General features: G+C 38.7%; 1 protein-coding gene and 1 long non-coding RNA gene across 4 annotated transcripts in view; one reads left to right on the top strand and one right to left on the bottom strand.

The window, feature by feature from the left end:
• The window catches only part of grid1a (glutamate receptor, ionotropic, delta 1a), a 251913-nt gene that overhangs the window by 19542 nt on the left and 204984 nt on the right, over window positions 1-27387 (top strand). The window lies entirely within an intron of this gene.
• LOC116705118 (uncharacterized) lies at window positions 15573-25432 on the bottom strand. The gene is made up of 3 exons (XR_004335853.1): window positions 25345-25432; window positions 19679-19682; window positions 15573-15583 (listed from the first exon to the last, which is right to left on the bottom strand). It is a non-coding gene; the product is annotated as an uncharacterized LOC116705118 (long non-coding RNA).

Consider the following 27387-nt stretch of genomic DNA (forward strand, 5'->3'; position numbering starts at 1 on the left):
CAGTGTTGACCATTAGATATTCAATCAATCTGCTGGACAGCAGAGCTAATAAATGAATAGATGTATTCATGTATTTTATACCATAGCACAAAGCTATCTTATATTTATTTTTGAGAGCTGATAATAATGACCCAACAGTTGCCTAAGATTTCTGGTTTACAAAGATCTTTGGGCTAAAAGTCATATCAGCAGGCATTGCAGAGTGAAAGAGATCCACTTTCATCTTCTTTCTTTCCCTGAGGATTTCATCTTATGAGCTCACTTCTTGAACCTTGAGGCTCCCGCTGACTCTCTAATGAAGTGTGCATTTGCTCTTTGTAGACAGAGAGTAGGTTAAAGCGTAGGTCTTTATGCACAGACGGCCATTGGAGCCTGTAGAAGAGACGGTGCCTATAGGGAATTCTGCTCATCTTTCCTTGGCCCCATTTTGGACTCATCACAGACTCACAGTGTAACGATCTTGTGATTAAGTACTATCAGCAGTGTTGGAGCAACAGGATTTGACCGTGCTGTCTGAATTGATGATTCCCTTGTTTAATTCCCTGTAGGGCTCCAGCTTCTAAATGACCTCGCCCCCCTCCCTTTAAAGCTGTAATGAACAAAGGAAGGGGTGTCTTTCTATCCACTCAGCAGAAATCACTGGACTCCAGAGATCAAGCCACACAATTAATAAAGAACCTTTGAAGTTCCCTTTTATTACATATGGGATATTTTAGGATGACATTAGAGCCTTTCATTAATATTAATTCACAGAACATGGTAGGCACAGTTCACATTGTCAACACATTCACATTGGAGAGCAGACTGCTTTTTATGATACCATTAATATTATTGTGTTAGTAATGAATTGAACTTTTTTGTTTGTTTTCATGCAGGAGAAAATTTGTGGTCATGCTTGTCTCATTCTCAAACTGTATTTAAATGGCAGGTTAGAACAAAGTACTTGTTTTGAGGAATTCTTGTTACAAAAAGAATCTCTGGAAAAATCTATACATATATTTTTTTTTAATACCCACTTGCTTGCAACCAAACCTGTTTGTTTAGATTTGTTGTCTTGACTGAATTGAAGTTGATTCTAATGTATATAATGGTTCCTTCACCCACAGTGATGCAGCCTAGCTTCTTATTTGCCATCCAGTCAGTGGAGATAGAATCTCTTAGGTACCACACATGCTTCTTTACAAACAACAGTACATAACCTGATGAGTGTGACCTTTCAATCACAAGTGGTAATCAAGCCAAAAAAGGCATGACTTTTCCCTTCATCAACAGGAAAGTGGATTAGTTGCCTGGCAGCACCTTCAGCTTTCCACATGTATAGCAGAACATTAGTAAAAGCAGCCTACTGATGCTACTTATTTGCAGTTCTCCTTCTCCTTTGCTGAATACTCTTAACCCTGCATAGAAGAGAGAAAGTGTGGCACTACACTTTTCTCGTTGTTGATGCATGCTTATTTTTGCATTGTCTTCTGCTTTGCCCATGTTTAGCATTGAGAGAAAATCTCATTATAGACTAAATGTTAAGATTCAGGTCCACTTGTTTTCTCATTACTTTTTATATCTCTCTCTGTTACTCTGTCTAATGGTCTGCACTGTTTCTGTTTTTTTCTCATCATGTACCTCCCTACTCATATGGATTAGTTCTGGGGTCGATTTCCCTAAGGGGTTGTGGGTAATGCTAAAGCCTGTCAGAGGTCTTACCTGGACTCAAGCTCTGCCGATATAACATAGATCGGTAATTAATTCCACCCTGTTATAATTTGTGCTCGAACTGCCTCTGATCCATGTGATGCTGGCAGTTTTCTCTCTGTCTGGTGCAGATATACAGCCTGTGTAAATACCTAAACCTCTCTCTGCTTATGATGGAGAATAAAGTACTGGTGTTGTGCCATAAGCTTTTCTGATGTGATTAGGCATTCATTAAGTGATATGTACACCCACAATTGCACGGTTTATTTCCTGCAAATCTGTTCACTTTAACACTCCCAGCTTATGTTGGGTGCACAGACAAGCACACATACACATGCATCAACTTAAAATGTGCTTTTACACACTAGCTTTTTAAGGTCCAAACACAATGTTCAGGGTTTCATGAAGCTGTTTCACATTGTTTCACCCTCCGACTCAGCCTCTCTCATGTAGTCATTATTGTGTTATTTGAAGCTGAGCTAACATTTGCTCAGGGTTATTAACCTCATTGTAACATTCATGAGATCTCAACCTTGTTGTATGTGTCCCAGTTTGCAGCACTTTAACTGATTTTGAAGGCATAAATTCACAACGAATAAAAAGAAAGCATTTGCACAGAAAACAAACATTAACACCAAGATCCAGATTGTGTTTTTTTATATTTTGAAATTGGTAGTAATATCATCCGATATAGGTCACATAGAGGTTAAAACAATCAGATTGTTCTTGAGTAAATCCAGCTAAAGGGTAAAACCATGTCCTTTAGGGTGGAAAATGGGGTGTGATTTATGTACAGATCATGCAGCCATTTGGTATGGGCTATTATCCTGCATATGATTATCATTATTCTCTTTTGCCTGTTAATCATGGCAATCTCCCAGGGTATGTTGGCAAGGTGATCACATTTAATCTGGCTGTATAAAGACCACTCCACAGAGGTTGTTTTATCACTTAGGAGAGGAGGCTAGCATTATCCAAATGAAAAACAAGCTGGAGAATGGGCTGATTTGTCACAGGCTGATTAGAACTCTCTCAGGCCCTTCTCTTTGCTCCTACAGGAGCTCTTCAAAGGTGAGACACAGAGGGACCCTGAAGAAAAAAAAAACACCACTGTTTATTTCCACATTCAAGCAGCCAGCGCAGGAATTTCCCGTCTCACTTATGGCTTTATTTCCATTGTGACACCATAGAAGAACAGCATGCAATCTCTGTTATTACAATATGCATCTCTTTTATTCTGTACTGTCTGTATTATTTTCTCACCTTTAGCCAAGGTATTCATTTACATACTTACTTACTTACTATAGATGCGCTTGATGAAGAGCTTGGAGGCAGCAGACAGAACCTTATACAATAAACAGAACAGCGGGTGTCAGGCGTGGAAACAAAAGGCGCAGGACAAATGACGAACAAGACCATAAGGAAGCATCCATTCTTGCTCACTTATTTATGAATTGTTTGTGAAATGAAACTATTATGGCACAGACTTTTATGTATTTTTTTATAGAAACATGAACCTAAATTTTTCCTTTGTTTTATATTGGATGTGTGGGAATTTGACAGTGTATGACTCACTGCTGATGTTTATATGTTTGTGTATGTGTGTGTGTGTGTGTGTGTGTTCTCAGATTAATTCACCTCAAACGATGAGAGCATGAACGCACACTAAAACAGCACAAATTACAAGGTTCCATATGGCATAATAAGGCATCTCTGGCTTCTTTTCGCCAGCAACCAGACGCTTACAATCCATTAAATACAACATGTTTAAAAGGGTCATTTACATCTTGTCCCTGGAGCAATCACAAGATCAGCCTCACTAATTACTCCTGGCCCTTCTCCCACATCATTGGTCAACAGGTAGTGGAGGAGAAGTTGTAAAAGTGGGTCACTGAAGGCTGAGGAGTGGCATAGTGAATGAGGAAACCACTCTTCTTAATATAGAGGTCCCTGCTTTATGCCCGCAGTTGGCAAACATCTGCATCTCTTCTGCTAAAGCATCCTTGAACCTGGAACCATGTTTCTGCAAGTTCTACAAGCACCATATCAGGTAGTATAGGCAAACAAACACTCTAACTTGAAGTATTCAAAGATCTTTTTCAGATACCTGATTACTCAGGCATTTGGCTGTCAGTCTGTTTAACATGAGATAAGGCACATACCGTGAAACACTCTTGACATCTAATACAAACATGATACTCACAATTTAAACACTAGAGCAGAGATCTTCAACAGGAGATCCTCAGAACTACTGCAGATCATCATGAATTTTTTAAAAATTTCCAAGAAAATTTGAATACCTTAACATTAATCCAGGAACTTATTTGCAGTATTATTAGCAAATATACAGTAAATTTGCTTAACAATTTTTGATTCAACCCCTCTGTAGTTAGGCTAACTGGCCCAACGGCAAGTCACTACGCTCCACAGATACAGTGCCACATGTGTTTTACATTAAAATGTGATTTAAAAAATCATGACAACAATATTATTTTAATAGCTTAGTATTCTATGCACTAAATAGGTATGAAAAAAGGCTTCAGGCCGCCCTACACGTTATTAAAGGCCCAGTTTAATATGCAACTTAATTTTATACACTTACACATTTATTACTTATATTTATACTTTTATTTATATTTATTTTAGTGGTCCTTCATCGTCTCTTTTTTATCTAAGAGGACCATGGCTTAAAAAACCTTAAAGAAGATATATGTGCTGCGGTGCATACTAGAGTATTTCAGCAGTCAACTCATGTAAAGAAGATTACAATGTGGCACGTGGCAACAATTTTGCTTTCAATTTATGTAAAAACAATGGAGATTAATCAAATTGAGTCTTATTTTACTTACTTCTATTTACAGCCCCCCTTAAGGGGCTTTACAATCTTAAAAATCACGCCCTCTCTTTAGACTCTTGATTCATCGACAATTAAATTAAAAATAATAATAATAATAATAATAATAATAATAATAATAATTATAATAATAATAATTATAATAATATTATTGTTTGCAGCCGTAGAACAGAGTAGGGATGGGCATGATTAATCGCCAATTGATAATTGATCGTTAAGAATTCTTGATCACGTTAATTTGTTATCAATTAAACTAATGCAGGCTGCGGTGTGTAGTGTGAGTCTTGAAGCAATTAAATTAATTTCACTGTGTGGCAGCAATAAAAGATTTTACCACCCGGGGGTAATATTTAACGCCATACTCAGTTACCTGCAAGTTTCCGTTTTGATTTCATAAGTAATCGTGAAGAGATCACGGCGGCAAAGTGTGGTGTGGGACCATTTTGATTTAAAAAACGACTTTGTTCACTGCAAACACTGCAATGCCATATATAAGTACAACACGACCACGACTCAAATGACGTACCACTTAAAGTGCATCGACCTTGGTTAATGTCGGTGGCGGCGCATCCTGCTCTGTCTTAACCTAGCATCAAGTCCGCGTTAGCACAAAGGAGCAGCGGTGGAGACCGTTAGGACAGCTATCCCACAGCCTGGGGGAGACAAGACTACGTTGTCTGACACGGACGAAGGGAGGGCACACTGTTACCGTAACACCAAGTTAGCGCGGAGGTACCTGTCCACATCCCAGCAACATCAGTCCCCTCAGAGTGGGTGGACTGACGGTCACCAGGTTGTGGTCACGTCTGACCCCAGATCATGTCAACATGCTTATTTTTCTCAACAAAAATCAGCAGACTGGTGCAGAAGTTGTATGGGAGTTACTAGTTATTTTTATGAGGCTTTGTTAAGTAGCCTAATTAATTGTGAGATAAGCTTATCACTCTCACGCTCTTTCTCGACTCTGTGCCTGGGATAGTTTTGCTATCTGCAAAACATTTGTTACATTTGACAAAAGCTGCCAGATCTAAGTATTATGTTTTTTATTAAGTTATTGTTTAACATGATTTTCTTTTAATTATTATTTATTATTTAGGAACAAATGAGGGTCTCTATTTCAGAATGCCAACTTGCACTTGCAGGTTCCGCTGCTTTAGAGCACCGCAGCACATACTGTATGTCTTCAAGTTTAGCCTAACCGAACATCCTGTTTAACTGCCTCAAGCTGTTTTTCTTAATAAATAATTTCCTAATTTCCTAATAAAGATCCCATTGACGAAAAACACGCCGTATCTTTGTATTTTCATTGCATTTTTAATTCATAAAAAGTCACGACGATTGACTAAGAAAATTTAATCGAATGCCCATCCCTAGCACAGAGTTGATATTTGACCTCGTCGCCCCCTGTAACCATGCATCGACCTTTGCAGATAATGGGGAGGTATGATAGTAATTTCCCCTCAGGGAACTGAACTTAGAGAATAGAGGTCGATGCTGGGGTGGATGTGGGAGCTTATGAAACTCTGCATGCATCATATCCAGCAATGCTTTCAGATGAGCAGTGCAGCAGGAGGCAATGCATAGATAAAGAATAAGCAAAGCACTGAGCATCCAAAAAGACTGCACTTTTGCAAAGAGTGCGTTGGATATACAGTATGTTGCAGTGAGTAGAACTTGTGCAATTATAATATTAGATTCAAGTTGTCTGCCTGCTCCACCTAATATAGACTTGGCGCCATGTATATAACAACTAGAAACTCAGCAATTATTTGTTTTATTTAAACTCGACTAAATGATCTGAGCTGACTATGGTGTTTATTGCCACGTCTTCTTGTCCATCATTTTTCATTAAAACAATACTGGCATTTATCGTTGCTATACTTGACTTGTAGTGCCTTGACTCGTAGTGCCTAGAAGAAAAGAAAGCAACATTTGAGCAGTTAAGAAATGCAGAGATGAAGGTATAATTGCATGAAGGCATGATCATACAGTCAAACTGAAGAAAATGAGTGCAGTGAACAGGGGAAAGATAAAAGAACATAATTCGCATTGTGTTTTAAAGCAGTGATCCCTGGTGTGATGGGCACTCAAGTAACTTTTAGTAAGCAGTGGGCTGTTTGTAGGTGGTAAGAGAGGGAGGTGACCTGAGGGTCTGCTTGCTGAGAAAAAAATATGTTTCACTCCCTTGCTATGCCCCGATTCCTCCTCACTGTTTTCATCTCGCTCCCCATGTTAGACTGTTTTTCTGCAGTTTGTCTCGCAGTAGGTGTTCTTTCCAGCGTTAATTCTGCTTTTGAGCTCCCTGTACCTATTCCCGGAAACTTCTCTTCCTATTGAGAGGATGTGGGCTTCTTTTCTCTTTTTGTGATTCAGGGTTAGGTGTTCAGGTAACAGCTAACAATTTTCATTTGCCCATTTTACTATAAATATACTCTTTACCAAGAAATTGACGTAGTTTATTGCCGCTTGGAGTAGATGTTGCACACCCGTCCGTAGAGCCTCCGTAGACTTTCATGGTTTAGGCTGCAAAGGGCTGCTGCTGGACGGTGAACACATACCTGGGCCCCAGAGGCTTTATTTAAAAAACATCTTAAAGCTAAAAGTAGATCCTAACTGGTGGAGTTAAAAGAAACTCCTTTAAAAACGGGGATGGGGGGAGAGGGGCATGTCAGACTCTAAGTTCTTGGTCTAATTGTAATTCACAAATCTTTTTAGTGCTAAAATTAGCTCCTGAGTCTGCTCATAATCAATCAGTTAATGCCAGTAATATGCCTCACAGCATCAGCATTTTGAAAAAATGCAACTACAATGAATTTTTAAAAACATGTTTGGATGATGGGACACGGGTGAGTCAATCAGGATTAAGTTGACTCACCAACACATCAAAATAATCCAATTACACCAGATGTGACGATTTGCACAACTCTCTGCTACTGTGACTCTGGAAATATACAGTTTGCAGTGCTGATGAACTTGGGATATTTCAGCCATCTATCAGAAATATTCATCAAACTAAAATGAGATCCAGATCCCAGTTGGTTTGACACATCCTTACTATAAGTGTACATGAAATAATCACCAATGTAGGATAATGTTATACATAAATAGGCTGTATAAAGATATCCTGGCCATTCACAAAATATCAAATAAAATTGGCTTTAGATGTACAATTACATCATCAAAGGATAAAGAAAAAAATATCACAGTCAAGATGGTGTTGCCATATGCAATCCACTTCACAATTCAATATTTGACTTTGTTGCATGTATACAATTTGTAAAACGGTTTATAAAAACAAAAACAAATCAATCTATCTTTAATCTACCTAATCATGTCTCAAAATAAAATTCAAGACCTTCACTCCTTTACATTGAACTACATATTTTCACATTAACTGACAATGTCTGGTCACCTGTCCACCAGTCACTGTAGACATAGTGATTAAATCCATTCATCGCGCATGATTGATACCACAATGGCACCAGGATGTTGTCAACTATCAGTCTACTAATATGGTTATACCATATAAACTGTGATTCCACAAAAAAACTAGAGAGGTTTATGCCTAGGTGGCTGGTGGATTAGAGCCCTTAAAGAGATTAGAGCTGGTAGCACAGGGACAAAAACTATGTGGCAATGAGTCAGAGCCATAAGCCTCTGCTCTCCTGTGATTAGCCCGGTTTCTCTTTTACACTTTCTCAGCAGACCTTCCAAAACAATAGCCCATGAGCTCCACTCATGTTTTTCTCTTTCTCTCTGCTCTTCCCTGAAAGTGGTCTAAGAATGAGACATACAAAAGGTTGCTGGTTAGACAGTACATGTTGTTTTGGCACCTTTTAGTCTGAAAAAAGTTACTCAAGCAGATTTTAAGAACTTAAATGGGATCAAAAGACGTGCTGTGGTTCTCACTATTGATTGGTGGTTGGAGGGTGATGGTCCATGTTGAGTGCAGTCTCAGTCTTCCACGGGTCCGCTACAAAGTCAAAGAAAAGCCAGGCTCTTCAGTTTTCTCTGTTGACTTTAAAACAACTGAGAAAGAGAAAGAGAGAGTAAAACTAGAGGGAAAGGTTGTCATTTGCTCTTTCTCTTTCACACACATATAAACATCATGCAGGAATACACATTGACACATAATCCATGTACATATAATCACCTTATCTTTGCATTTGTTTACTGTATAAACCTTATTAGCTGAAGGGGCAGCTAGTTGCATGTTTATATTCATCTTAAAGAGAACATGAGCCGGTGAAAGGAGACCATCTACCCTCTTTCCACTGGTAGCTAATTGTCAGGCTGTGGCTAAATCTACATTAGAAGTCATGCACTCAATAGTCTACAGAGATTTCATTGTTGTATTTATGTAAATATGTTTGTGTCATTTTATTCGCTAACAGGTGTGTGTGTGTGAGAGTGTGAGTGAGTGTGTGAGTGATCCACTTCTGATTCATTCCTCTGTATAACCTATTGTATGTATGTTGACTGTGTGGTTGTGCGCCTAAATAAGGATCTGGCCACTTTACAGCTTGCTTCTGTGAATCACAAACTAGCTACCCCCTGACACAATGATAAGACAGACTGTTTGCTTTTCAGAAATTAAAAAATGCTGCAGTCTCCTTTTCTCCCTCAGCTCACCATTCACTGGAGTCCGCTCTGACATAGCTGAAAGCAGCCAAGATCTGAAGAGGCCAATGTCAATGGCTCATCCCTCTCTCTATCTGTTTATTGATCACTTTGCTGCAGAAGACCCCTAATCAGATGACTGGATTCATTGGGATTAACCTGTTGGCAAAATCACAGAAGTACACAGCCTGGAATGTAGATGTTCACACACACACACACACACACACACACACACACACACACACACACACACACACACCCACACACACACACACACACAGTTCAAGTGCAAGTTCAAGTGCACACATAGAGGCAGACATACTGAAGGCATGCAAGTACAGCAGAGCAGAGTCCTGCATTGCAATATTCTGTATTCAACTTCAAGATAGACTATCCACATAGAAATAGACAGCTGCAATGGTTGCAATGGCATTAGGTTCATTTTCTACATTTACATTTAAAAGATTACACTTCACAAGATTTGTGTCTTTTGAGGTGTCACTGCCAGATGAGTTATCATAGAGACAGAAATACTTTCTGTGAGTGGTGGAGAAACATGGCACTCTAGACATTAGCTTGCTGTCTTTCACAAGAAAAGAAGGCAAAACATTCTGACACACTAGTATTTTTGTTGTCTCATGCAGCATAATTTGTCCTACACTACAATATACTACACACAATGAAACAAACCCTCCTCATTTCCATTCCAAACGATGTCTTTCAGTTTGGGCCATTATCAGGCTGGTATCATTTAGTTTGAGCCTGACATGAATATGAGAGGTTCATAATTTTATTTTATATTTTTGAGTTTTTTACATGTCACAGTTTAAAAAAAGCACATAAATAATGATTCCCAAAAAAGCAAATTTTTAAACCATTCCTTCAATTAGTAGTAGGAAAAGCACCCAGGCTTTTCCTACTAGCTGTCAAAATGTCTGCTGTGAAAATGCCCTTTGAGGTTTAAACATCGACATTAAAGGTCATGTCAGGTATTCTGGCGGATTAAACCTCTGCCTAAGGCTGAAGGTAGGTGGACAATCCGATGGGAATTATGTAACGTCACCAGACTTTATGTATTAATAATAATGAAATAGTTGTAAACTGCCCTGCCCTGAAAGGTGCTACAAAGATGACAGGAGAGTGAAAGAGTACATACCCACACAGTCCTGAGAAAAGAATCAACACAGATATAACGTCTGACGTTTCAACATGTGTTAGCGGAAACAACATGAACAACACATCAGAGACATGGTTTTTTTGCCAGTTTCTCAGACTGAAGCTGTTTTCTTTTTTCTATTTGAGAGCTTTTTGTAAGAGTTGGGTTCTTAGTGTTCCATAGGTGACTCATTAAATACTTAAATGACCGAAAGCCATAATGGCTGCATTCTTTAATATTGTCCCTGCAGGAAACAGTGCAGGAATGGGATTAGAAAGTGTTTCCTTGCAGAGTGAAAGAGGAAAACACTTTCACACACTCTCTCTCTCACATACTTAAACTGCATTACACACACACACCGGAGGTTGTAGTTTATTGTTATACTGTTTCCCAAATGTCAAAGAGTGGATGGTGATGGTCATCATGCTGATGAAAGAGTTGTCATTTTGTTGTTATTGTCTACATTGCTTCTATCTATTTTCTGTTTAACAGTGAGCATATACAGTATATCTAGATGTTTGAGTTGTTCTTGTATATCACAGCTTTAAAGTTGGTGGTACGACAGGGTTTTACTGCAAATTGTTTTGTTGTATGTTTATTGTTTTGTATTGTATTGCTTATGCCCATCACTTTGCATTCCTGTCACTTCTTCTGTCTAAATAAAATGTCATCCATGGGCAAATTAAGCTGCAACAGACACAAACAATGCATCACTCAACAGGTGCTTCACCATTTATGTTATTGGCCATTCCAGTGGAAAAACAAACAAACTTCCTTTCCTCTTTACTTCCTTCATTTCTTTTTAACCTCTTTCTTTCTTAACCCTTTCATTCCTTCCTTTTCTACTTATTCACTTACTTCTTTACCTTCCTCTCTTTGTCACTTAACTCCATACTTCCTCACCTCCTTTTGAAGTAATTTCCTTCTTTTTTCCTGCCTTATATTATTTCTTACTTCCTTCCACCCTTCTTCACCTCCTTCCTTCCTTTCTTAACCTCCTCCTTCCTTCCTGACTCTCTTTCCTTACTTTCTTAACCCCTTACTTCCTGACTTTTTTCCTTTTTTTCCTCCTTACCTTACTTCCTCCTCTTACTTACCTCCTCATCATACTTTAGTTTTCTGAATCCATCCTTAACCCCTTCCTTCCATCCTTCATCCCCTCATTCTTTCTTTCACTACGACATTCATTCTTTTTTCCCTACTTCCTTCATTCTGTCCCTCCTTGGACCAACTTCTCTTGAGCCGTCTCCCTCTGCTTGGCATGGAGTCAAGCCTTTCCCTACTGCATCATCCACTGTCAGTGTTGGGGGGGGGGGCTGAGATCAATCACTGTGCCTCTAATGCAGTGCTTTAGCATACAAAGAGTGCTTTGAGGTTGATACGGTCCACAGGGAAATCACGTGATGCACTATTTATACTGAAGGTACCTGTAGCTGGCGTTCTCACTCTGCCATAATTTTAGGTAACCTATCTCTTCTGATTCATTTCATGGTCAGTATAGTATTATATTTTTTATCAGACATTATGCACTCAACTCAGCCAGCAAAATAAAAGTCAGCCTTTTGAATCTCTTTATTTTTTATCTGTCAATGGCGCATGGCGCTGAAGCAGCAACGGGCAGCCCTTTAAAAATGTTGTAAGTCAATACCTGTCTTGTGTTTATTTCTGAAGTGTTGGCAACTCCCCTGAATTCCCCGCATATGACATATATCTTACTACTGACCTTTCTCAAGATTGCCAGTGAATCAGATCATTACATCTCATAAATTACTTTCCTAAAATTAAACTGTTATCCTACTCAATGCCCCTGTGTTTCCTACATATGAGTCCATCAAAAACAACATGAATGGGCCATGCCATATTGTTCCTTAGTGAATCCCAAGTATTAAGGCAGTCTAACCAGGAGAAATGAATACTGTTCTCTTGTCGAGGAAGGACATTATCTTGCCTTTCACACTGCTTTCACTCATGATCGAATTGAAAGATTTAGTATATTTGGTGTTCACATCTTATACATGCCAGGTTCAAATATCTAACCTGCCAGTTATGCAGAGAGTTTGATAGAAGCCTGTCTATTCTCTATAGATTTCCTGCTGCGGTGTGGGGCTTGGATTGATCACATCCAGCAGTTACTTGGAAATGGAAGCTGCAACAGGGATGCTGACAGGCAGATAGCATTTAGCACAAACAAATCCCCATACGTGCATGCATGCACAGAGACAAAATTCACAATGCCTGCTAATGAAGTATACATTTCTTACCTGTTTTTACTGGACTTAAAGGTTGAGGTTGTATGAGAGAACTTTGTAGGTTGTGTATTGATGTTGACCTCCTATTTCCAAAGGCATACTAATTAGAAATCTGCAGCTTTATGCTCCGCCCTTGAGCAAACAAACCATTAATTCCAGCTGCCCCTCAGGCATTGCTTTATATGACAGCCCCAACCATGTCACGCTCTGCAGGCATCTACAACATGACTTGTGTTTAGAGAAGATATGTCTTTATGACTAACATACAGTATGTGCACTGGCCCATACAGTACATGTGTGGGCTGCATGTGTGCTGATAATCCTAATTGTTGTTGCAATAATGCAGTTATGCACAAGGTGAAAAGCAGGGCATGCAGATCATTCTCAAACGACTGCATCATAAGCACATCATCAAGTCCCTATACTCTCATTTCCATGATGGAATTGTACCATTTTTCTCTATTGTTTAGGCACATTTTCTTGAACAGTTCTCAAAAACCTGTTCAGTTTGTACTATATACCAAAGGGCCATCATTCATTTAAAATATTGAACTACTGGTTCAAAAGTAAATTAATGTCTCAACCACTTCATCACTGTCACTGAAATTAAAAATCATTGTTTAAGTCAAACATTCAAAACTCTAGGAACAATGAAATTGAAGTCTCTCTCACAGTTGGACTATTTATTTTAAATGTACTTCAAATCAGTAACACTCTACAAACTCGAAAGAGAAATCTTGAAATGTCTATATTCACAATTAACAATGTTTCTCAATTACAGTGTGCACCTCTTACCTATAAGTGCACACATGACAGTGACAGTATTGTACTTCAAAATTGGAAGCTATTATAACAGTAAAGATAAGATTCTCTAAACTCAACAAATTCAATTATTGAGGAAACGTTCCCGTATGGCCACACCGTTTCATCTACTTAACATATGATATTTGCTCTTTCAAAACACCAACACACACAAAGCCCCCTCTACATGTCTCTGCCGTGACCTGTGTACAGACAGCATGACGGCTCTGTCCTCCCCCTGTCTCTTCCTTTGTGTCCACCCCTCACTCACACATATGGTCTACTTTAGTCTGCTCCATCTCCATACCGACATTTCACGCCTCCAGTATAAATTATTTGAGAAACAAACAGACCTTACTTACTAGTTAAATTGAATGTAAATATTCATCTGTTTTTTTACATTCTTTTTCATAACACTAGCAGATTACTAGAACATGATTGATTTTGAATTTTGAAGACAGAGGCTCACTCTTCTTTATTTGAAGATATTTGTATTTATTTTTAAATATCGTATAAAAGCGTTAAGAAATGTGTGTGACCGGGTTAGCTCGTTGGTAAGCAGGTGCACTTATATACATATATATATAGATAATAAAATGTGTGTGTGACGGGTTAGCTCAGTTGGTAGAGCAGTGCACATAATTATATATAATATATATATATATATTTATATATAATATTATATATATATATATAAAATATAGAGGTGTATGCCTCAATACAGAAGGTCCAGGTTTGAATCCGCCCTGTGCACATTTCTTGCATGTCTTCCTCTCTCTCTCTTCATATTATATATATATATATATATATATATATATATATTATATATAATATATATATATATATATATTATATATCTCCTATCCATTGAAGATTGGACATGGCCCAAAAAACTAATCTTAGAAAAAAAGTCCAATGGAGAAATGTCATTTAACAATGGTGCCACAACAACATACGTAAAGGAATGTGGATGATTATGGAGAATGCCTGCTTAGTAAGACAACAGCAAAATAAGCTGTTAATTAAATAATCTTTTTGTTTAAGTGAAAATCGACATCTCCATCAATACCCAACCGTGATTCCTGAAACTAAGGAATAATCACCAGCAGCAGTACATCTAGTACAGCTTAATATTCCTCATTTTATCAGAGCTCAATCTAGCATTTGTGGCATTTAGTAAAGGTTGATAATTCATCATCGGCATTGTTTACTGGGGTGCTCGTGTGTGCTTACGTTTTCTTATTTGACAATTACAAGTTTGTTTACAAAGTTGAGGCTTACCTGCACACACATTTTGTTTCAAGGTGGCTTTGTATACAAATGGTTACCACCTAGTTTGGCAGTGTGTTCGTCTAGATGTATTTCCTCTTTGAAGTCAGCTCCGTGCCTTGTAATGCATCCCTTAGCCCATGGCTTCTCCATGTATCAGCCTGCATCTGATGAAAGGGCTACACAGCTCAACCCAGAGCTCCCTCAGAGACACACAGAGAGATGTAGAGGATTCAGAGGGAGATGTTTAATCACCTTCTCTTTTATTTAGTCAAGTGCTGAGTCCAGATCTGCAGAGTCACATTAGGAGGATGGGGAAAAAAATTAAAAAAATGTTTTAAATAAAGTGAAATTTAAAAAAAAGTAATCAAACAACTCAAATTTCATAAAGTGAATACAGCGACAGACTTCTAAAAAAAGATGGGGTTTATAACATCTTGGATCTGAATTGGACAAGAAATAGGCATTCTGAAAACATTGTTAATGGTTTGAGTTTGAGTGAAAGATTTTGCTTAAATTTAGCAATATGCAAATAAGGGTTTAAAGGCTATCGAAAGAAAAACAAGTTTGGAACTGTTGATAAGATGTACCTGATTTGGCTCTGTGAAATCAACAATTTTTGCTTTTCTGTTCTAGACTACATCTAGTAATTTGATACTTTGACTTCAAGATCAATAAAGCCAATCGATAAAGAGGAGAAGTTGAAATGATAGAGGCAAACTGATCTGTAATAAACTCATCTTACAGTTCAACAGGCCCTCACTTTAATCAATCTAAGGTGGCAATTGTCATCAAATAATGCAGTTTTTGAGAACGACTGCTAGTTGTACAGAAGACTAAAACGAAGGATATTAATTCTTTGGTGGTGAGAGCCTGCAGCAAAAAATAGTCAAGCAAGGCATGCAGTAAAAACATTTTTAACAAAACATATGTAAATGTGCAATTCTTGCCTACCAACCAGGGCTGTAGTACTCGAGTCCGGTCACGGACACTTGGTAGTACTTGGATTTGGACTTGTCTCGGTCTCTGCCACTGGTCTTGCCAAATATGGCTTTTGGTCTTGACCAAGTCCAACCCTAACCCTAACCCACTAGATTATCTTCACATGCCCTGCATTACTAACATTATTGCCATTTATTTCCATTGATTCACAAGCACAAACATAACAGTAACCGTAACAAATGAAGATGCCCGCCAATTCTGCCAAAATCAAATTTTATTATAGAAAGACTATATATTTTCTGTCCTGGACTCGGTCTTGGTTTGGACTCAAACCTTTTTGGACTCGGTCTTGACTTGTTCTCGACTGGTCCTGGTCTTTGACTTGTCTTGGACTCGACAAAGGTAGTCTTTACTACAGCCCTGCTACCAACCACATCACGTGAGAGCATTGCTCTACCCATTTTTATTTTTGAGAAATATTTGAGTCAATAAAAAAGAAAAAGCATGAAAATGTTGATGGAGTTGATAACATTGATATTTCGCCTTTTATGCCAAATCCTCTTGTTTTCCCGTGACAGTTTATGTGAGTTAAAATAGAAAAGATGACTTATCTAATACCAGAAAGTGTTTTAACTTGTATGGCTTTTAGTGTTCAGCACATTTACCACACGCACATAGCTTATGGCAGGGCATAAATCAATTAGATATTCAGGAAAATATTTTAAAAACAAAGAAATATGTTGATCAGATAATATACACAGCTAGCAACAGCAATTCAGTTTCCTTTCTGGAATTACAAAGGAATGAATTAATGAGGATTATCCTTACACGTTTTTGTTCCTCCAATATACGCAGCTCTGGTTCAAGGTGGTCTTGAACTCTGTTGGTCAGGTCAGCAGCACTGATTTGCTGCGCAATAAGAACCGGCCATGCGGCAGCTGCCTTTGTGTTTCATTGACCTATGCCTGTAATTACAGTGTGAAAATATCAGCTGTCCTCTCACATAAATGTCGTCCCAGAGTGAGCAAAGTTTAATCGAAACAGAATCTCTTGCCTGATCTGACTCGGAGGTTATGAATACTGATGGAAATGATGGGCTGGATGGGGAATATATCCACTTCTTTTAATCCTTCCAAACTAATGAAAAGACACACGTTCTGCAGATTGTAACCAAACCAAGACTTAAATTGAAATCCAAGGATTAAAATGTCCTTCCCTCACTTAGAGCTACTCTGAAGCTAGGATTAGGATGTCACTCCACACAGAAGCTTCTGCGCTTATTTGTGAAATCTACGCTACAGTGTGGATGGAATGTGTTGACAATCTAAATAAAAGCTCCTCCTGCTACAACACTTGAACAAGCTTTCAAATTGAGATGTGGAACACAAATTGCTTGCCAAAAGAGCATGGGAAAGCTCAGTGTAATACATAAATATAAAAGTCATGTCAAAATGTAAATTTAAAGAGACTTGTAGCATGTATAAATATCTCGTCAAAATGTAAATTTTAAATAAATATTTCACTTTGAGATATTTGTTATTGACATCCTCTCAGAATATGAAATGGCAAAGGTATTAAGTGCATTCTGTATCACTGCAGGACCTTTTTTTCCCATTGCACAATTAGCAGGATTATGCTCCAATGGTTCATCTCAGAGTAGTCCTCCAACAAATAAAGGCCTCGGTTTCTTGACATTGGACAGCCCACAACTCAGCACAAAACAAACAAGTCTTCTGAGTTCAGCCAACACTGTCTTCTCCTGTATATGCAGACTATACGAATATCATCCAATGATTTTCCTGCACGCTGTAAATAGAAGTGAGTAGGGTGAGTAGTTGTGTATGACTGGAAACATTCACCACCTACATGTTGTACAGTAACTCACAATTGTTCTCATCGACATTGGCTTTCAGGAAAGTGGAAGCTAAAGCAAGATAATATGTTTTATAGTTTGACCATTATTTTTTATAAAGTTTTTTATTACAAGCTACTGAGCTACATTTAGGGAACACAATGATATAACTATACATTTGTATCTGTTAAGTCCACTCTCTTTTTTTTCTTGGCCATCTGTCTTTTTGTTTTTTAGTTTGTTCACTGATATTTCTTTGTAAATTTTCTCATGCATATCAATGACATCACCATTTGAAATGTTGGATCGATAGAGTGTCTGTCATTGTTTGAATATGCCTAAACAAATGTCACCTATCTTAGTGTGCATCCCTGCGCAAAGAGCATCTGGGCTTAGCGGTGGAATAGTTTGAGCTCCAAATTCTCCTCCTGTTTTGTGTGAGCTTGTGTAAGCAAGCTCTGACTTATCTTGGTTGTGAGCTGACATGGTAGGGGATCGGAATCAAAGCATAATAAATCTCCCCAACAAAGAAATAACTCCTTCTACTATTTTAAAAAGCACCCTTCATCCCTGGATGCTCCACTGAATACACTGACATGCTTCCACTAATATAACTACAGGAATTCTGATGCATTTAGGGAAGAAGGTGCTGAATGTAAAATGAAAAAAAGATCAGCCTCTGTGCACGAGCTATCACAGAACCTGATAGACTTAAACACAGAAGCATTAGTTATAGCTGCAGCCATGCTTAATGTTTGATGGAAATCTTCATCCTCCACAAAGCAGGATGCTTATTGATAATGCACCATCATGCTTCAGTGGCTCCCACTGAAACACCCAATTACTTCCTCACATTGGCATCTTAAACATCGCATTTCCTCCAACATGTTTTGATTTGTGCAAAAATAATGATCGGTTGATTATACTGTGCATAGATGTTGGTAATATCGACTATTCTGTGTACAGAGATGCATGGCGGGGGGGGGAGACATCAATGACATCAGGCGCCACTGACTTAATCTGTGAAATCTCCATACCCAAACCTCCCTTTCATTAACTCTTCATCCTTTCATCTCTCTCTCTCTTTCTTTTTCTGCCTCTCTCCCTCCATCACTGCCTTATCGGTCTCTACCTCCCTCTTTCCTTCCAGGGAAGCATGACCTCACCTGGGGGCTATGATAACACAAGGCAGAGTCATAAATGGCTGGAGAGTGAGGAGGGAAATCAGCAATGGTCAAGCAGTTAGCTAGAGAAAATCAGCTGTGTGTGTCGGCTGCCACAGGGGCCAGTGAAGGTCTTATTGGCTGATTTCACTCAAGCTCAACCTTTCTCATGAGGGAGCAGGAAAACCGGAGCGTCTTCTAAGCGCCCAAGATCCACAAACACACTGAGAAGGAGAAAATCAGTTGCATAAAAACAGTTTCATGCTGGGCAGACTCAGGCACATCGAGTTCTTTGAAATATTATATGTATCTGTTGCTTATACAAACACTGTGCGCAAGATATTGGGAGATGTAGCAGTTGCAGCTCTTTGCAATGGTGGACAGGAAGTTTATTCCCGTGCCACCTGTATGCCCCTCAAAGTAATTTCTGATTGATTGGCCTTAGTTATAAACATATACTGTATATTACTTGTATATTATCAGTGTTGGGACAAACGTAAAATCAATTACGGCAATGCAATCTATTGCTTTTTGCTGTAACACACTAATATAACATAACATAAGATTTTGGTAATATTTTACATTTACCAAACATTTCAGCACAAGAGAAAAGGAATCTGAGTAAAAGAGTACCGTTATTTCCTGTTGCTGGAATTTGATGGTTGAGATGAGTGCTGAGACCAAAAATATATAATACATCTTATGTAATCCTTATTTAAATATATATTTTCTTCTATCTTCCCTCTGAGTCCTCTTTGTGTCTTACTCTCCAAACCTCCAAAAATCCTTTTGTGGTCTAGTGACAAAGGCCATAGGTAGTAGTGTATATGAGTGTTTCATTAGTGTATATGAGAACGTTTCAGTAGTGTATATGAGATAATTTCACTTGTATGTTTGTGAGGTTTCAATATAGTATGTGAGCGTATAATGTTTCAGTAGTGTACAGTATATGAAAGCATTTCATATACAGTGAAGGCTCTCACAGTGTGTGTGTGAGAGCATTCACTTGTAAGTGTGTCATATCTTTGCATTAATATGATCTGTAATCACCACATCTAAGTTCTCTTTATATCCAGTCTGAACACAGCTTTACACCTTTGGCAGTGGTGTCACAACACACTCCTTCTGATGTCGCATTTCAGTGTAACTATACAGTATGTCACTTAAATGATCAGGGCAGTTGTTTCTTCTAACAAAGATGGTCTTACACACACACATACACAGACAAAATGAGTTGACTTACTCATAAGTAATAGAGCATGTCTTGCAGGTACACACACACTTAGGCTATCTGCATTACACATTTGCATATAAGTATAAAAGTATGAGTGCAAATACACAGACACACATTTCCGAAACACACAATTTGGCATTTAGGTTGTATATGGCATCTAAGGAAAAACTCAATGATGTTATGAAAAATGACAATGAGATGAGATGATGACAGAAAAATAAAGAAAAAGAGAGAAAAGAAAACCAGTGAGACATGAGAAATATGGGATTTAATTCCTCTCCCAAGACTCAGCCTCTGCTTAATGCAGTTTGTCAAACTACTCCTCACCTCTGAATTGTCTATTAGTGGAGGATCAAGGTGTCTGTTTGTGCATGTGGCTTTAGATATGTTGTGGAATATGTGTAATGGGGCCTTATTTCATACACCTATTGCAGGAAAGTTCATTTGGATATGCATCGCTGTGGCCGGTACTCATCTTTTTTTATTCTTTTCTTTTCTCTTCTCTTCTCTTCTTTTCTCTAATCTTCTCTCTGCTTTCTGTCACAGCTTTGGCTCCTGCTGAAGACAGATAGCAGAAACTGGAGGTTTATATTTGCTTTATTGAGCGTTAGATTCGCAAGTGTGTATTCAGTGCTGATGGATGTTCCTTATGAGCCGTGCCCAATGATAGTGTGAATGACTGTCTGTGTGCATGTGTGTCTATACAAGACTCTGTGTGTATGGTAATGTGTGTAGGTTGCTTATATCTGCATCGAGTGTAGAAAGCTGAAGGCAACTGGGAATGTGATAGTGCTTGCTATACATTGGCAAATGTGTTCACACAGTACACAAATACGTGACAGAAATCTGGCTTGACTGCCATGGTTGTGTAACATGAAGATATAACAATGACACCATCTAACAAAATTCAAATTACTCTTTTATCCCATTTTCACTAAAGTGTCCCACTGCTTGTCATTTTCATATAATTTCAGCTCAGTTTTGTGAGGTTAGATAATCCTCCATCTCATTTCTCCTTGCAGCATGATATAAGCACATTGTGCCTTTTACCAGATATTCCTGCTTTCATTTCTGATTTCTCTCTCCCCATCCGGGGGCTGTATCTTTTTAAAGAAACTTTTATTACGTTGGGAGGAAGCTGTTCCCTGATTTGTGTTTTTTCTCTTTGACCTTTTTTTGTAAGCATCAAATGTCTTCCAATATATTCACTATGCCATTCTTCTCCATCACCAAAATGAGGCCTTAATTAAACCATCTATTCCGCTTTGAGTTTAATGTGAAAGCGTGATCTGACATTAAGTCAAGTGCACTCGGCCATATCACACCTCATGACTGCCATCTGCTTAGACAGGCCTGCTTGTTATAGCAGCTCTCCAGGGAGAGTTCCCTTGCTCTGTTTGTCACTGGTCCTTATTGTGTGTGTAAGGACCTGTATGGTGATAAAATATGCAGCTGTATTTGATAAGCTTTACATTGTGTGTATGTATGTAAGTATGTGTATATGTAAATTTACACTTTCACTTTCATCAGTACATAGTAGACAATTTTTATGTTTACCTTGTTGTTACCTTTGTTGTACTTTGAGAGCCACAAAAAGCCAGAGTCAAATTCCCTGTGTTCACACTTATTGTCCATTAAAGCTGATTCTCATAACATCACAAGTAAAGCCCATTGGGAAGTCTGTTCAGGGCTACACATCATTTGCACATTCATTGCTCCTAGGAAGAACTAAATATATGTAACAACGACTCATAAGGACCAGTGGTGGGAGAAATACCCATATCCTTTACTGTTAAAATACCTATATGCAACATGAACATGTACAAATGCTCTATTACAAGTAAATTACTACTAAATACAAGTATTATAAACATTTATTTGTTAAAGTTTCAAAATGAAAAGGATAATTGCTCCTTTGACTCATATGTGATCTTTAAATAGATTGTCACAGATGCATCACTGTAAGCTATATAGCATTTTACTGTCATTGTTGTTTAAAAGGATAGTTTTGGATTTTTTCGACGTAGGGTTGTATAACATACTTATCAATATTCAGTGTATTACCTACAGTAAATGGTGGTCAACATGCCCCCAGTTTGGAGAAGAAGCAGGATAGAAAGGCACAGAAGCTACACAATGTACAGTACTGCTGTGGATGGGGGCAGCAGCTAAATGTATTTCAGCCACCTAAAGAAGGTTAACCAAAAACAAATCTATATCTTCCCCTATGTAAACTTAAAAAGGGCTGTCTTGCCACAAAGTAAAGCAGTTAAAATATTCTAAATATTTTATACACTTAAATTGATATTGATTTTTCTTCACGGGAGGCATATTTAGATAGCTAAAATGCATTAAACTGCTGCCCCCATCCAACATAGTACATTTCTAAGCTTTGGCGTAGCTAATACATTAACAATGGAAAGGTACGTCACACAACCCCACTTAAAAAAATCAGAACTACGCTTTTAAGATGCTAGGTTTTTACATACAGTTAGTTTAGTGTGTGCCCTCTCCAATGTGTCACAAGGTATTTCTTGGTGGTTGTGAGATGATTAAGGGATGTAAAGAAGAAACGTGATCATTTTACCACACACATTTGTATTCATTTTTTGGATTATTCTGTAGTCTTTGTTGTCTTTACTGAAATTAGATAATTTTACCTCTTTGGGTCTCCAACTGTTATTTAGATTACAACATCTGAAAAGTTTCAAAGGGAAATCAGTCCTTGGAGGAACTGCTAACAACTCAATAATGTAGATATCTGAACTCATATACACTGCTTTTTTGTAAAGGGTCTAAAACTAAATTGGTTTTAATCTTTAACAATGTAGTATATTCCCCAGCCTTATCCAAAGATTTTAAATAAAACAAATTCACTTTTTCTGGGATTTGGGGTGTTAATTTGTGTTTCTGGTGCTTCCACACACATACAAACAATTCATACACATACCAAATACATACGGTTTATGAATGTATCCTGCCTTCAGTCTCCGGGTGAGGTGTTCAGCATCGGCAGAGCTGTCTACATCATTGGCCGAAACATTTGGTGTGTGCTAACCACTTTAGCTAATACGACATCAGCTAGCTGTTTCTCTAACTTTGGTCAGTACAAGGCAGGATTAGCTGGGAGACTTCTTCTAAACGAGGGCGTACTTTCAACGTTGCGTGGGAGAGATGAGGGGCATGTAAGTAGTTCTATACAATTTCTTTTGTAGATTATGAACTTGTGTGTGTTGTAGCAGTATTTTTGCCATTGAGAACGAGGCGGCTAACCGCTAGCAACGCTAGCTTCTAGCTAGTAGCGCAGTACCTAGCAGTACCTACATGTGACTCCCAACAAAGATGGGATAGAAGTGTGACGCCTCACTCTGTAGCTAAAACAGAGACCCAAACACACAGGGTGAAAAGAGGAGCTGCAGCAATGAGCAGTAGAACAAAAATATGGTGTTTAAAAAAAATAAAATGAAACCATGTAAACCTATTCTGGTACCACCTCAAAATACAATTATGAACCTGAAAAATGAGAATAATATGGGCATTTCAATCTAATAAGTAGTAGCTATATCTCTGAGAGAAATGGTAGGGGAGTAAAAAGTACAATATTTATGTTGCAAAAGATGAAAAAAATAAATACTAAGTTTCTCCAATTTACATTCACAGTATTTGAGTAAATGTACTTGCAGTCAGTATTCACCACTGCGTATAAACCATTTTAGTAAATTCAATGACCAACATTAGCCTTGGATAAGATAAGATAGATAGTGACACACAAAAGAAGTGGTTCCATGCTCTCATTGGCCCTGCTGGCAAAATGTCCTAAGCCATAAGTTTAGCCCCATCCATATTTAATTAGCAGTCCCTTTTGTGCTTTTAGGTCTTTGTTTGATGTGTGAGACACTAAATTCCGAGGATGCTGCTCACTGCCAGTTAGTGTGGATGAGCCTGTGCAGCCGTGAAGTGATTGAGATAAACACTGCATTGTGAGAAAAAACAAAAGAGCACACAAATACTTCTTGATTGGAGCTGACATACACTTTGTGTCAGCCCTGTACTCCGTGTCACCATGAATTTTATATCTGGAATTGTTACAATTTAAATAGCTTTTTGAGTTTGTGTGTGTGTGTGTTTTGCATTTTTGTGTTTGAAGGTTTTCTGTGTGTAACTGTGCAGTAATGTTGGTAAGAAGTGAGAGAAACAGGAAGAAAAAGGATCAAAAGATGTAGAGGGGACTGTAATAAACTTTATAGGTCTGTATTCTATCTTCGGTGATTTTCTAAGGGCTAATCTGTCATTAGTTATTTTTACACAGATGCTTGGATCTCAAAGGACCACACAGAAACATATCTTTCACGCCTTTCATTTATTTATTTCTTACATGCACATAAAGACACATACTCTATATTAACATATGCATGCACACGCAGGCACGCACGCATACAAACACGCACACACACACTCACACAAACGCATAAACAGTAAACCCCAAGTGTGTTGTAGCTTCCTGCTTTTAACTTTGAAATGCCTTAATCTCCTCCTCATCTGAGCAGCTTTAAAAATGACAGTCATATTGTGTTGATTTTATAGAAAGGTCAAAGGTAATCTTGTGCTGATATACTGCTGCTGTTTCTATTACAATTTTTTCTGAATGCTTAAGCACTATTTTGAAACAGGGACCGTTTTTTCAGAACACTACACCCAATTAGCACAACCACACACCCAATTAGCACAAACCCTCAGACCTTTTGCAAAATTAAACACTCTTGCAAAAAGTATACACTAATTTATAAAAATCATATTTTGTTACCATATGAAACGTACACGTTCCGTATGACTTAATTCTGTTTGAACCAGTTACACAACACTAATGTTGCTAGCTTCCTTTTGGCTTGCGAATGTCTTCTAGGGTGGGTAGGTGTATGCTTATGATGCCCTGTGCAGTTTTAGTGACTCTCTGAAGGGCCTTCCTGTCGGTCATGGTGCAGCTAGCAAACCACACCTGAATGCCATGAGAGAGGATTTTCTCCATAGAGCATCAGTAGAAGGACAGAAGCAGCTGCTGTGTGAGATTTGCTCGCCACAGGGTCCTCAGGAAATAAAAGTTTGTGTTATGGGTCAGTGTACAGTCATAGGTGTACAGTATGTACAGGATGGGCCTCAACAACACACAACCTTGAGGTGCTCCAGTGTGTTGCCCGTCAGGACTGGGGAGTGATAAGACCCTAAACTGACAGTCTGGGGCCAGTCTGTTAAGAAGTCCCTGATCCATTTGTAGATGTTGGTGTTCACACCCAGGTCACGCAGTTTGTCCGCCATTCTACTGGGGATGATTGTGTTGAATGCAGAACTAACGTCTGCAAACAGCACTCTCACATATGAGCCAGGGCTCTCCAGGTGAGTCAGAGCAGAATGCAGACCTGTCGGCCCTGTTTGCAAACTGATGTTAGTCCAGTGTGGGTGGGAGTGAAGACTGTATGTGTGCCAGGACTCTCTAAACACCTCATCACAGTTGAAGTACAATAAGTTCACCAAACACTACACAAGATCAATGCTGCAGACTGAGGAAAAGATAATTTATTTCTCTCTATATACCCAAATCAGTCAACGTGTCAACATGGCGACCAGGGACAAACTGAGACCAAAAATAGGCCCCGGCATTTTGGCCCAGACCGGCCAACCCTACACACGTGCACTTAGCCAAACTAATCAGTTCCTCCAGGATTTTGCAATGTCTTGATTGCGACAATTCACGCAAATTCAACCAATCATCATGACTTTGGTGCAACTTGCAATTTTGAGCAATCACTGCAACGTTTTTGCAAATTTGACCATTAGCCGTAATTTCACGCAACTTCAACCGATCCCAGCAGTCCCACGTACCGGACTTTGTATCAGTATGTGACTTTGAGAGCCAATGACCAAGCGAGAGGGAGAACGGGTTGACATCACACATATGTGGCCATATTTATTTCCTTGTTTACTGAGACGTGCGTGACTCAAACGTCTCACATTTACCAACAAAACGTACAGCGTAAGACCGTGCAAAACATGTCAGACCGTCCTGCCAACCTGTATACATTTTAACAGCAATGTATGCTGTAACAATTTTTCACTCGGATGTCACTGAAAGTGGCTGCTGTTTCAATCTGGTCGGCTCTCTGCGGCGGGCGGGGCTGCTGAGTTTCCCCTGCGACTCGTGCACATACACATACACACACGATGGATGTAGAAAAAAACGGAGATGCGACGTACAGGATGGCCTAAATTGAAGACAGCTTATGCTCGTTACTGTAACTCCAATGATAAGTTAAAGTCCAATAAGTACTTTATCCAACCGTATGAATGTGTGTCCCAGGCCAGGATAGAAAATTACCAACAATGTAAAGATCAACAAGCCACTGACAGACATGTTCAAATTTGATTCACTCAATAAATTATTATTTTTTGTCTTAAATCCACAAGCCAGTTTCATATTATACCAACATGTGCAGCCCAGTTAGCCTTTTTAAGGTTACTAGGAAAACTCAGCCTGCAGTAGTTTTATTCTTCCAAAAACAAGTTTACTTTTTATTTTTAAAGAACTATACAAAAAAACCTTTTTCTGTCTCTCGCAACTTCATTGCAATAAACATACAAAAGACAACTTTTATCGCAATTCTTCACAAAAGCTCCTGCAGTATCAGGCATTTGGGCCGCAACAATCTCAAAAAAAGTCTGACTAATGCAATCATACAGTATAGCATGCCTACTTCTTTTATTGTTGTAGTGTTATCACCAACAGTTTTTTCCACCAATGGTTTTTGGCTCAGTTTTATCAAGGGGCAAAGTGTTTTTACGGGGAGGTCTGCTTACCGCAGGTTCTACCCTCACTCTCTTATCTCTGTCCCTCTCCTCTTGAGTCTCCTTCTCACTGTGCATGCCAGTGCCACCGACACCACCACCACTATCATCAGCCACGGGAGCTGATGAAGGTCTTGCTGCTGCCGAACATGTCTGTCAATTTGACACATTTGGAAGCGTCTGCCTGAATTGCCTGTTTCTTTTTCTAACACAGGTTCTCTGCACCACCTTTGTGTTTCTTCTACATGACCTCTATTACTATTCTAGCCTGGCAGATGCGCACTGAAACTGCACGCAGGCAGAAATCCCAAAGAGGGTGCTGTTTAAAGATATGATTGGGCCAGTCCAGTGTCAATTAAGAAAACAACTAATGGGGAGCTGAGCTACGTGTTTCATGGGCCGTGTCTGTCAGAAAAAAACCTAGTCTATGTGATATTTTTGACAAAATCTAGTCTAGCCAATCTAGGCCTTCCTCTTTTATGGGCCGGTTCATGGGCCAGGTAAAAACAACTTATATAAAAAATAAATAAAGTCTTGGCGGTCAGCCCAAAAAGCATGTTGGCCCACTGGGAAAGTGCCCCAGTACGGAGACTCACAGTAAAACATGGCCAAGTTTCCATGCTACAGTACTACAGTAGTGTGCATAACACTGTTAGCACAGCAAACCAACAAACATTCAGGTTACAATTACAGTAAAAAAATAGATCTAAAAAAACTGAAA

This window comes from Etheostoma spectabile, chromosome 17 (assembly GCF_008692095.1).
Source record: "Etheostoma spectabile isolate EspeVRDwgs_2016 chromosome 17, UIUC_Espe_1.0, whole genome shotgun sequence".
Classification (NCBI taxonomy): Eukaryota; Metazoa; Chordata; class Actinopteri; order Perciformes; family Percidae; genus Etheostoma; species Etheostoma spectabile.